The sequence below is a fragment of the Triturus cristatus genome, chromosome 11 (assembly GCF_964204655.1).
Source record: "Triturus cristatus chromosome 11, aTriCri1.1, whole genome shotgun sequence".
NCBI lineage: Eukaryota > Metazoa > Chordata > Amphibia > Caudata > Salamandridae > Triturus > Triturus cristatus.
The window spans coordinates 551,799,669-551,812,624 of NC_140594.1; positions in this window are offsets into that span (position 1 = coordinate 551,799,669).

Consider the following 12,956-nt stretch of genomic DNA (forward strand, 5'->3'; position numbering starts at 1 on the left):
AAACCTTTACTGAAAAAAACATCTTTAGATCTCACTGACTCAGCTAGCTATAGGCCTATCGCTTGCTTACCTTTCCCGGCCAAAATATTTGAGTCAGTCATGAACCTACAATTATCTGCAATCATCGACCACCACAATTTATTAGATGATACTCAGTTTGGGTTCAGGAAATATCACGGCACAGAAACGGCATTGGTAAAGGCCTCCGATGAGATCAGGTCCATCATGGATCTAGGGGGGCCGCGATCCTGGTGCTCCTTGATCTGTCCGCCGCCTTCGACACGGTCGACCACTCCATCTTGGTCGACCGTGTCACATCCATGGGGGTAACTCATCATGCAAAAGATCTCATTTCCTCGTTTCTGGCCAACCGTACTCAAGCGGTGAAACTGGGTAATTTCTATTCACCCACTTTCACTCTCCCTTGCGGGGTCCCACAGGGATCCTCGCTAAGCCCCACACTATTTAGTATATATATGGCGGACCTGGCGAGGGTTATAAAAGCTCATAAGTTGCAGCTAACCACCTACGCTGACGACACCCAATTGGTGTTGGCTATTCAAAAAGATGGTCCCGCAGTCGCCGCTAAATTCCAAGAAGGGATGTTGGCCATTAGCTCATGGATGGCGGATAACAGTTTAAAATTGAACTCGGATAAGACCGAGGTGCTGACCTTTGGCAGGCCTTCTCCTGAGTGGTCTTCGATCTGGTGGCCCAGCGATATGGGTCCCCCCCCCCCACTCCAGTCACCAAGGTCAGGAATCTCTGCATCATGTTCGATAACAAATTGTCTTTTAAGCATCACGTCAACGCTGTGGCGGCATCCTCCTTTTATACGTTGAGAAAAATCAAGAAGTTGCTCACATTACTTCCCTCAACCGCAGGAAAAACCTTAATTACCACTCTTGTTTTCTCAAAAATGGACTATGGCAATGGCTTCTTCCTCAATGCTCAGGAGCAGGTGCTAGCCAAGCTGCAATCAGTACAGAACGCGGCAGCCAGATTACTGCTTAACGTTCCATTTCGTCATCCTACATCTGCAGCCATACACCATCTGCATTGGCTGAGAGTAAAGAGTCGGATAAAGTTCAAGGCTCTATGTATTGCCTATAAAGCTATTCATGATTCAGGACCTAAGTTCCTGAAGGACGCTTTCCGGATTTATGTTCCTAAAAGAACTTTACGGTCAGCCTCCACCCACGTGTTCCCGGTGCCACGCACTAGAACGTCCACATGGGGAGACAGACGCTTTCTGGTGGCAACTCCCAGGTTGTGGAATTCCCTCCCATTGGCCATAAAAACTGCCCCTACCCTCATGATGTTTCGCAGGCTCCTAAAGACTTGGTTATTTAACCAGTAATCTCCTCAGATGTCTTATGTTATTGGGAAGTTCTACATGCGCCGAGACACCCTAGGGTATTCGTGCGCAATAAAAATCTTAAAAACATAAACATAAACATATACCTGTACACAGGAATGACAAGCAGTCAGGGAATGTGTGTATGAAAGAATTTATTTACACATTTTGTACTGTCCCATGTCTGCTAAGGACTGTGACAATGTGACGTGCTCATGTGAAGAAATTGTCAATGATGGAGTTCCTACGGGCTATTCCTGCTGCAGCTAAAGTGGGGTGTGGTCCACATGCCTCATCTTCCTCATCATCGTCCGGTGCATCTGGCACTTGTAGCCATGGGGCATTGGTGCGTATACATATGTTGTGCAACACACAACATGCAACGATCATCTTGCACAGGCTTTATCCTACATACCCGGACCTATAATATGGGGGGTGATTTTAATTTTCTCCAGGACCCCTCAGTAGACTCCTCTAAGAAGGCTCGAAAACAAAATAAACCACTGATGCCTATTGCTCTGTCTAGTTGTAAAAATAATTTAGACATAGTAGATAGATGGTGCCTTCAAAACCCCGGAAATCGTGACTAGTCATGCTTCTCGGCAAAGTATGACTAGGCATCCACAATAGATTTCTTTTTGATCTCACATGACCTTACTGTCAATAAGTATGATCATATTCCAAACGCATTTTCTGATCATGCTTTAATTAAAATAGAAATTGTTTTTGGAGAGCTTGAGGGGAAACCACCTCGAAGATGGTATTTTAATAAACTTAATCTGGAAAACGAGTCCTGGTGTACAGACATAGCCAATGACATTAGCGTCTATTTTTCCATCAATAAACACTCGGCTCCAACTAATATAGTTTGGGATGCATTTAAGGCTACACTAAGAGGCATAATTACATCGAAAGAAATCCCTCCACAAAGGGCAACATAAGAGGAAAGATTAAAGATTGAGGTAAGACTTGCGCAGGCGAACCTGGAGTGTATAAAGGATAGGAATTCTAATACAAGACAAGAGTTACTCCAGGCAAAAATACAAATGCAGGAGTATTATTATCAACTAGGAGAAGTAGCAAGTATGACATACCTTCAGACAGTGTACGAAGAGAGTGAATATACAGGGAAGCTCTTAGCATAGCAGGCAAAAGAGAAACAGGTTCAAAACAGAATTGAAAGTATCTGGGATGAGGCAGCTAAAATACGACTAACAAGAACCGACGATATCTCAGTTGCCTTTTTTAAACATTATAAAGAAATCCATCAGTCAGACCATCACGTGTCTTCTGACCATATTTCTAGCTTCTTCGATATCTTGCCAATCCCTCACCTAAATAGGGAATTCAGGGAAGAACTATTAGATGAATTCCCAAATGAAGTACTTGAATAGGTGATTGGTTCTATGGCAAACTGTAAAGCAACCGGAGAAGATGGTCTGCCAGCCAAATTTTATAAAAGATTTGCCTCAACTCTCAACGCACAAATTTTCAAATTGGCCAACCACTTACTTAAAGGAGGCGAACCTCCAGCATCTTTTCATACAGCAGTTGTGGTTAGCGTTCTAAAGAAGGATAAGAATAGGGAAAATCTCAACTCCTATAGGCCTATAAATCTGCTTAATGTGGATTATAAAATTTCAACAAAGCTGCTTACAAACAGACTTATTAGAATTGTGGACTCACTTAATAGTATGGATCAATTTGGATTTGTAGTTGGGAGACAGAATAGAAGCGCTAGATTATTTTAATAAAAAAGGGGACAGAGGCAAAGGTGTGGCTTTTAAATGCCGAGAAAGCATTCGATCTGGTATCATGGGAGTGTCTATTTCTAATTCTGGAAAAGTATGGCTTCCCAAAAGTGTTCATACAATTAATAAGAAATGTATACAAGGACTCACAGGTGCAAATATTAATTAACTCTATGAAGGTGGGCACTTGTCGGATAAATAGGGGTACTAGACAAGGTTGTCCTTTATCCCCTATCCTATTTGCTTTATTTCTCGAACCCCTGGCAATAGCGATTAGACAAAAAACGTCACGTACTGCCCCCCTACAAGAGATGACCAACATAAAACTATATGCAAATGACAGTGTCCTTTTTTAAAACCCCAAAGAGTATACTGAGGAGGAAACCCTAGGGATTTTCTCGGACTTCCAGGCAGTAGGGGGCTATAAAATAAATAAGGCCAAGGCCGAAATGTTGCTCTGCAATTGCTCTGTTGAAATGTTATTGCCGAATTTTAGGTCAGTGTATAATTCTCACCCGAAGAGATATCTAGGGATTTATGTGACAGAGAAAATAGAGGACTTATTCCAATTGAATTATACCCCGTTGATACAAAAAGTTAAACGCCTTTTAATGCGATGGAACCAACTCCCGTTATTTATACTAGGCCGTGTGGCAAATGTCTATTCTGCCTCTATTCAACTTTTTATTTGCAGCTGCTCCATGCGCATTACAATCGTCTTTTTTTAAGGAGATAGATAGTCTGCTGTCATCCTTTTTATGGGCAAATAAAACACCTAGATTGGCACTTAGCACTTTAAATTACTCTATCAAAGAGGGTGGGTTGTCCCCCCCAAATATAAGAGAGTATTATTATGCAAATTTTGCACATAACAGTCACAGATTTTTCCCACAGTCGGACCCCCCGGAGATAGATTCTCTTTTCATTAATAAAGTCTTAATGAAGTATAACATTTTAGATCCAACGAGAATAGTTAAGTATCCTAAGAAAGTACGGTATAAGGCTCTCCAATGGAATTTTAAACAAAAAACCCAACTGTTAGCATTTTATAGCATCCCCAGGATAAATGGATCAACAAGGTTGCCTCATCTCTATACTGGGGAGAAGATATTGTAAGAATCTGGCATTTTAAGAAAGTGGGAGGAGAATGGATATACACAAGTTAGAGACTTTCTTAATTCTAACTCCTGGAAAAAATGGCCTGAGATAGAAATTGGGCTTATTCACTCAAAAGATGAACTTAAATGGTCATTTATCAACAAAAGTTACTTTCTGGAGAATATAGATGCTAGAAGTATAACAACAAGTTCAAGCATAAGTGAAGCGCTCCGGTAAAATGGTCAGTTAGCGCATGAGTGAAATTTTTTTCATGAAAATACATTTCTCCCCATTTACGAAAAATACGATACAGATGGAAGAAAAAAGAAGACCTGCAGCTTCCAAAATTAACTTGGAATATAATTAACAGACTGAATGCAACAGTAATAAGAGCCGCTAATTTTAAACGTATGCATTTCTATACAAAATGGTTAATCTGTAGGACACTATTCTTTTTGCACAATTTTTATCCACAGATTGAGGATAGGTGCTTTTGTTGTGCTCAAGAAGGAGGAGGTACTTGGTCACATATTGTCTGGGACTGTCCCAAAATTGGTGATCTCTGAGAAGAAATTGAAAAGTATCTTAGAATTACTATAGATCATTCTCTTACCATCGATAACTATATTGCTCCCAAACATGATATTAAAAAATATACAAGAAGAATGCCTATTTATATCTGCGTTAGTAGCAAGATCTTTAATCCTTCAAAACTGGCGTAGTAGTAAGATGCCTTCCTTTCAAAAATGGAGATCAAAACGTATTAAAGTTAAAGAATTCGAGAGAAGATATGCATTAAGATCAGTATCATCTAGGAAGTTTGAGAAACGTTGGAGCTCCATAGGAAATTTGTCCGGGGGTTTCCGACGTAATGACTGCTGGTAGACTCGTCAATATAAGCATAATAGCTATATTCTGTTAAGACCGCTTTATGTAATTCTAGGCTACACTACGTGTCTAATTCTATACCATACTGAACTTATATGCACTTTAATCCGTGTTTTATTTTGTGATTTTTGGGAACTGTGCAATCTACCATTTTCTAAGGACTTTTTATGCCAACAAGAATCATAACAGCTGGATGTTTTTAAATTGACATATTTATTTATCATTGAATGTTGTAATGTTGTAAATTGGAAGATACTTCAAGCACCTATACACTTTGCACCTTTCACTATGCACTTTTCACTGTGTTTACATAATGTATCTTGAGTTGAACGCTCAATAAAAAATATATACTATAAAAAAAAGATCATCTTGCACGCGATGTCTGGGCTGTACAGGAGCCTTCCACCTGTGATGTCCAGGCACCTGAAACGTGACTTCATCCCCCCAAATGTGAATTCCACGATGCCCCTGGTGCGTTTGTGGGCCACATTTTACTGCCTCTGGGCCTGTGTGTTCTGGGCCCGGAGGGGTGTCATCATCCAAGGGCAGAGTGCATATCCTTGGTCACTCTGACTGTGCAGAGAGACATGAGTCAATAGTTGGTTCAGCATGATGTGTTGGCAGTATCACTGGTTCATTGGTATGTGATATGTGTTTCTTAGTGATTCCTGTTTGATATGTACTGCTTGTAACAAATGAGTGGCATCAATGTGTATTATGTAGCCTCACTGCTGCTCCTCCCTAGCCCGAGCCTATTTACTAAAGTGCACAGTGCGGTTGCATCACTTGCACTCCTACTGCACACAATTATCATGCCTGTCTGCGCATGTGCACAAGCCTGACTACGACACTGTGATGTTGTGCATTGAAGGTGGACGGCCACATGTGTGTAGGTCTATGGTAAGGGCAGGGTGGAAACAGATGTAGAGTTCATGGCTGGCTGAACTCGCAATGCGGTTGAGGGTAGACCTTTGGCTTATGCTGCTGTAATGGCGACACACACAACAGTTGGCATGTATGAACCTGGACCCGAGCGGGCTTGCGCTCCCTTATTTACCCCTTCGGCTGAGCCCACACTCCGGGGGCATGATACATTGCAACATTGTCCATTGCGTGATGGGTGGCGCCGACCCCACAACAGAGACACACGCATTAGTTACTGCCTTGGCAAGACCATAACATAACCACGCCCAGAGCCCCGATGTCCCTCATGCATACATAATGACCACATGGACACACATAGATAGTTTGTGGAACTTGCTATGGGCACATGCGCCTGGTCTCTTTTATTGCCAGGGTCCCATGTACAGTGACGCCTGTGCTGGATGGGTGTGGGGTGAGTGTAACCCAGCCCTCATGAAGTAGTTGCTGCTGGCAACAACTTGAACAGTGATCACTATTTAAGCTGAAACCAAAAACACCAACATAACACAAACAACTGCGAAGCATCATGGTGGTAGCCGGAGTAAGTACAGAGGTCACCCAATATGCAAACAGAAGGGTCGGTGAGTCGAAGTGCATTGATTTTGGGGCACCAGAGCTGAGTGTGCTCATGTTATGTGATTGTCTAGGGTTTTGTCCCTTCGAGATATTCCTGCCTCAGATGCAGTGGGGTGTGTTACACCTGCCTCATCTTCCCCATCATCGTCCCAGGTCTTCCCCACTGCCTGAGGTGACATTGCTGCGTGAGCTGTCCACAGCACAAAACTGAATCAGAAAGGGCCCATGAGTTGTTGTGCACTGAGTCTGTGGCACATGAAGAGCTGAGCAGGGTATCAAGCTGATGATGGCATCCACGACAGGTGTGAGCAACTCTGGTAGTCTGGCTGTGGGACTCTTTCGACTCGGGCAGTTGTTGGTTGGAGGTGGTCCTGGCAGTGGTGGCGTGTGCCTCCTGCGGTGATGCATTGTCCGGGCACGTCAGGACTCTATTTGATTTGTGAACCCTGGTGGACCGCAGTTGAGGCCGGCTGCAGCGGTCAGTGCAGGTCCACAGACACATGGCGTTGAGGACCCTCACGTCATTGACCCAGAGTCCATCCAATATTCAATCAGACAGGGTCCATGATTTGAGCTGCACAGAGTTAGTGGACCCGGATGCAGTGCGTCTGGCACAGGCACACCCACAATGGACGGTGACTTGCGGTGCACTGAGGTAGGGCCACGAGAGCTGAGCGGGTCCTCGTCAATGTCCAAGGTGAATGTCGTGGAGTGTTTTGGGGTACAGTGGAAGCTGTTCTTCCAGGGCATGATGCAGAGGGCAGTACCAAGCAGAAACAGGCAATATGGAGGAGATGAATGCTACAGAATCATTCTTAACATCAAGTCAGTATCAGCTACATGATGATGAAGACAACCCCCAGGCCATATACTCAGACGCCACCAAAGTCCAACCAGAGAGTGTCCATGACTTTCGGGGCACAGAGTCAGTGGCACCAGAGCTGAAAGGGCATGCAGTCTGCGATGATGCCTGTACAATGATGTAAACTCTGCAATGGACAAATAAAGACTCAGTTCCAAATGTGTGACCTACAGGACCGCAGTGTAGGCCAGAGGCAACGGTCAGCATGGACCCACAGGCACGTGTCGTTGGCTTGCGATTCACAGAGTTAGTGGCACCAGAGCAGTTGTTGGTAGTGTTACATCACCTCCGTAACAAGGATCCTTTTTTCCTCCGAACTGAAACACGTCTTCCTCTTACTCCTCTCCTTGCGTACAATGATATGAACATACAGAAATCAAAACTCAGTTCCAAATGTGTGACCTACTCGACCGCAGCGTAGGCCGAAGGCAGTTGTCATCAAGGGACCACAGACAGGTGTCGTTCCGACGCTATGCACAGAGTTGGTGGCACCACATCGAAGGGAGTCGGCCATTGTAAAATCAAGACTCAGTTACAAATGTGTGACCTACTTGACCGCTGTGTAGACCTGTGGGGTACGTCAATGAGAAAGGAGTGCTGTGGGCCTGTCTCTGGTAGGACAGTGATGGTCTGAGGAGGCTGCTAAGGTCGTGGGCCTTGGGCTTGGAGCTTGCACAGGCATGTGGTGGGTCCTCTTTGACACATGCCAGTGTCAGAAGGTGAGCGGTGTGGCCTGGTTGCGCTGGGGCGGCCAAAATGGGTCTGGGGACCCGTGGCCTGGGGTGCAGCAGGCGCACATGGTCGCAGGCACTGCCGCTCACGGCATCGGTCTCATGACATACTGGGAGGCGCCGCCCTGGCAATCACGTTGGCCATTCTGGAAGAGAACCACGCCCAGAGCTACGGGCTTTTTATTCACACTTGTACCCTGGCCTACGCCGGTCCAGCCCGCTCCACTCTTGCTTACCGGGGGAACGTAATGAGCTACTTTCCGTGCTCTTCCCCACTGCCTGGGGTAACATGGTTGCGTCCACTGTTCACTACACTCCAAACACCAGCAGTTTATGTCGACATGGGCATGTCTGTGGTCTGCATACTGCCCTCTGGCCAGCGCATTCACACCACACTTTGCATTGTGTACATTCTCATTCATGGGTCACTTGCCTCCTTCGCACATGCATGGTTCCCAACTCTCCCCACATTCTGCTATTGTGCGGCTGAGGTGCCATGCCATTGATGGCTCGTGTACATGGCTTGCCCAGGTCACCACAGTAAGTTCTGCTGTCGTGTCTGGTAGATGGGCATGTTGTTTGGCATGTTGTGTGTGAGTTTGTAATGTGTGCATTCCCAGAGTTGTGAGATGCATGATTGTGGAATTGAGGTGTGTGGTGTGTTCATTTGGTATTTACAAACGAGCACTGCATTCCCATAGGTGCCAGCCTCAAAGTGCTGGTTGATGATGGACCGTCGGAAGATGAAGGAATCATGCACACTACCTGGGTAGTTGGCGACGACATTGGTGAAGAGTCCACGGTGGTCCACTATTGCCTGCACATTGATGGAATGTGTGTGCTTCCTCTTGCGGTAATTGTGTGCAGTGGCGGCAGGGGGTGTGAGGAGTACATGTGTGCAGTCGATTGCCCCCAACATGTGCGGGAAGGCATCTATGGCGTAGAAGCCTTGCTTGGTTTCCAGCTGTTCCTGCACAGTGTGTGGAAAGTGAAGGTACTGGGGTACCAAGCTGATGATGGCATCCAAGACAGGTGTGAGGAACTTGGATAGGGCTGGCTGTGAGACTCCTCAAACTCTGACAGTTGTCGGTTGGAAAGTCTCAGAGGCCAACATGTACAGCACAGCCAGCAGCTTTGTCTGCGGAGGGATTTTGGTTGTCCGCTGTGTTGGTACTTTCACCCTGTGGGCAATGATGGTCAGGATGCGTAGAATGGTTGTCCTTTTGAGCCTGTAGTGGGCAATGACATCCTCTGGTGTTAAGTCTGTGAGCCTGGTTTGTTTTCTGAAGGTCCACTGTCTTTGTCTGCGCTGCCTTTGTGGTGGTCCGGGGGGGGGGCATGGGAGTCCGGGGGTTGGTGGGCCTGGGGGTGGTGGAGGTGGATGTTCTGGCCCTCTTGGGGCTCCAAGCTGCATGATGGGTAGCTCCTTGTCATCTGTTGTTCTTCAGGTGTGGCTCTGGGCTGGGCTCCCTTTATGGTGCAGGGTGTCGTCCGACTTAACACCAGGTGTGTGTTATTTTAGAAGTTTTGGTGAGTAGTGTTTTAATTATAAAGTATTAAAATATTTTACCTTTTATTTGTGTATACAGATTTATTCAACGCTTTTTCTTATTAGAATAATGATGTTAATAACCTTTAAATTTCTGGGGTTATTGTGTTTTTGGTTTTCCAATTAATTTATTTAACAGGATTTCTGGGTTTTCGGTGGTTGGGTGGGTACTGTTTCAAGGTTTATTTAATTAAAACATTTTGGGTTTTACTTTGCCATTATTTTCTTTGACATTTTTATGTGTAAGTTTCTATATTTGTACTTCACTTTTAATGAAATGTTTTTAAATGTGTTGTCCTGCTGTATTGTTTTTTTTTTTTTTACACTTTTTAGTCTGCAGTCTGGTGGTGTCCTAGTTGCAGGTGTACCAAAAACCTTCACATGTATGCACTGGAGTTACAATAGTAAAAGATACTCCTTAATTCATGAAGTTTCCCCTGGGTTATAGGTCTAAACCCAAAATAGTAATGTTCACCTCCCCATCAGAAACAAATTTCAATAATGATACCCAATTTTTTTTATTCTAGTTGGATTAGTAAATACCCTCATTTATGCACTTTACCCAATTTCAAAATCTGACCACTCCCCCAAATTCAGCACTTTCCTCAATGTTTTGAGACTGATATTGAAATTGTAAATTTCACCCCTCTGTTTCATCAAAGTTTGTGTGACTGGGAAATAGGAAATTGAACCGTCCCTCTTAATTTAACATCTTCCCCCAACGTTTGTGAGATGAGAGTTAGAATACCAAATCTGAGACCTCCATTTATGACATCTCACTGATCTTTGTGAGATAGAGTTAGAATAGTAAATTACACTACCCCTACTTATGAAATCTCCCCAGTGTTTGTGGGACTGGAGCTTTATTAGTAAACCAGCCCCCTCCCACAAATTATACACTTTCCCCACTGTTTAAAGGACTGGAGTTAGAATAGTAAACATAGCCACTTCTTTTCCCCAGTTAATACACTTTCCAGTAAAAGGTTTCTTGGACTGGCAGTAAAGCAGTGAATGTCAAGCTCCATTCTGTTTGTAGGTTTGGATTTATTATTGTAAATCACTTCTCTTTAATTTTTTATTTCACTTTTTTGTTTCTGATTTTAATTTTTCAATTAAATTCTAAATGTGTTTAAAACTTGTCAAAGAGTTTTATAATGTTTGAAAAGTGATAATTGTAGAAATGTTTAATATTTTACTAGGAATGCAGAATTTTGTATTTTTTTTAAGGAATATTCTTAGGTTATAACACTATATTTTTAAATTATACTTTATTTATCATATAATAATACAAAATAGTTTAATAAAAGAAGTTTAATTTTTTGAATGTGTCTAGTTACTAAAACACTTTCTGTAATTCATATTGCATGTAAGAATGGATTTTAAAAATCAAATTTCTTTTTTTTTAATATGAAATATATACTTTAAAATGACTTTTATACTAATTTATATACATTGTATCTTTAGGTATTTTTCAAAAATGTTTTAGTTTGCAAGGGGAAAATGTTAGATAAGATCACTTATTGTTAAGATACCAAATAAAAAGTTTACATTAACATTGTACAACAGATATTTTCTATGAATATTTTTCATCTTTCCATATTATATTAAAATGGAAACAATATTTTGTTCATGAGTAATGTCATTTTAAAAATAATATACTTTTTATGTATATTATGGTAGTAAATATTTTAGTTATTTATATTTTTTCCTGGCAATATTTTGTCAGCCTAATGTTTGGTATGTATATTATATTTATAGGAGTCAATATATTGGTGAACAATATTTTTACTGTGGTTTTTATTGTCATCATTTCTTATAGTCAATTTTGTGATATACAATTGTGGTCAACAGCATTGAAGGCAGTGGCTGCTCCTCGAGGGAGTGCTGTGGGGCTGGTGGACGGGACAGGGGAGGGGTAGGGTGGGGGGTTGTAAACTCCGGCATACGGCCGAACGGAGTTGAGTAAATAAATAAATAAATAAATATAACGAATTACATTGCGCGCTGTATCGCCGATTTGCCGTTGCAGCGCGCGCAATGTAATTTGTTTTATTTATTTATTTATATGCATGCCTTAGTGCAGAAACAAACCTCTTTCTGGTCATCACCCATTACATCATTAACATCTTGCAGGATTGTGATGATGAAAAGTATATTATTTCTGCTGTGGAGAAAGCTTGATACAAGGAAGCCTTCCCTAGTAGAGTTGAACAAATGAAAGTTCTTGTGAATTTGTGCATTTGTGCTCCTACTGAGGTTATCATTGTGAGCATCCAAAATGCTCACCTAGGAGCCTTCAAACAATACTGTTATTTACTAAGATTTAAAAAACTGAACATTATCCCTGAGTCAAAAGAAAAAATCCAAAAAGCAAAATTAAATTCACAATCAGTTACAACTTCTGGCAGATCAGGTCCTGATTCTTGAGTACTTCAGGTGGTAAAGATTTGTAGTTCTATCATATTCCATGAGTCTCTCAGCACTGTGTAAGAACAAATATGGAGGACCTATAATAACAATGGGCCCAGATCGCGAAAGTAAATGTACAGATTTTCCTATTTGTAAATCTACTTCTGCTCCTACTGGTAGCTGTACGTTTTTAGTGCTACTCATCATTTCTGAGAATAGAGTTATACCTTTTTAAAGAATCACTGTACAGACTTTATCTTACAAACATCTATGCAATATAGTGCTGCCTGGCCGAAGCCGTGGCTCGCCGTCGGTCCTGGTTGGGGGATAGTTTTATAATTGAACCTCTGCCTCATTGCTAGTGCAATTTTCTATGGGCCTTTAATATCCCCCCATCATAATAGTCCATTTTCAAATGCATCCTGTAATCACATAACTACTTCTGATTTGCGTTTTTTTTAAAACAACAAATAAAAAAAATAAACCGAGCAAACAAAACTTCTATAGCTATTTGACAGCTTCTGACAGAGTGGGCAAGTCACCTTAGGTTACAGCAGTGTGTCTTTCTTCGGTGTTAAGGCAAGATAGTGCAGTATCCTGTATGTCTGACTCCTGTACATAGTGGTGTGTATATCTGTGTGCAGGGGGATCGGGGGCCCGTGCGTGAAGATGTACTACTAGGACGGACTGGTGATGAGGACCTAGCCCATCCATGGGGCCATCTGGGCATGAGCCGGGGGGTGTATTGGATCAATGCAAGATTGTTCATGCATCGCTATTGGACCAAGAATAGGAAAGTCACCAAGCATCA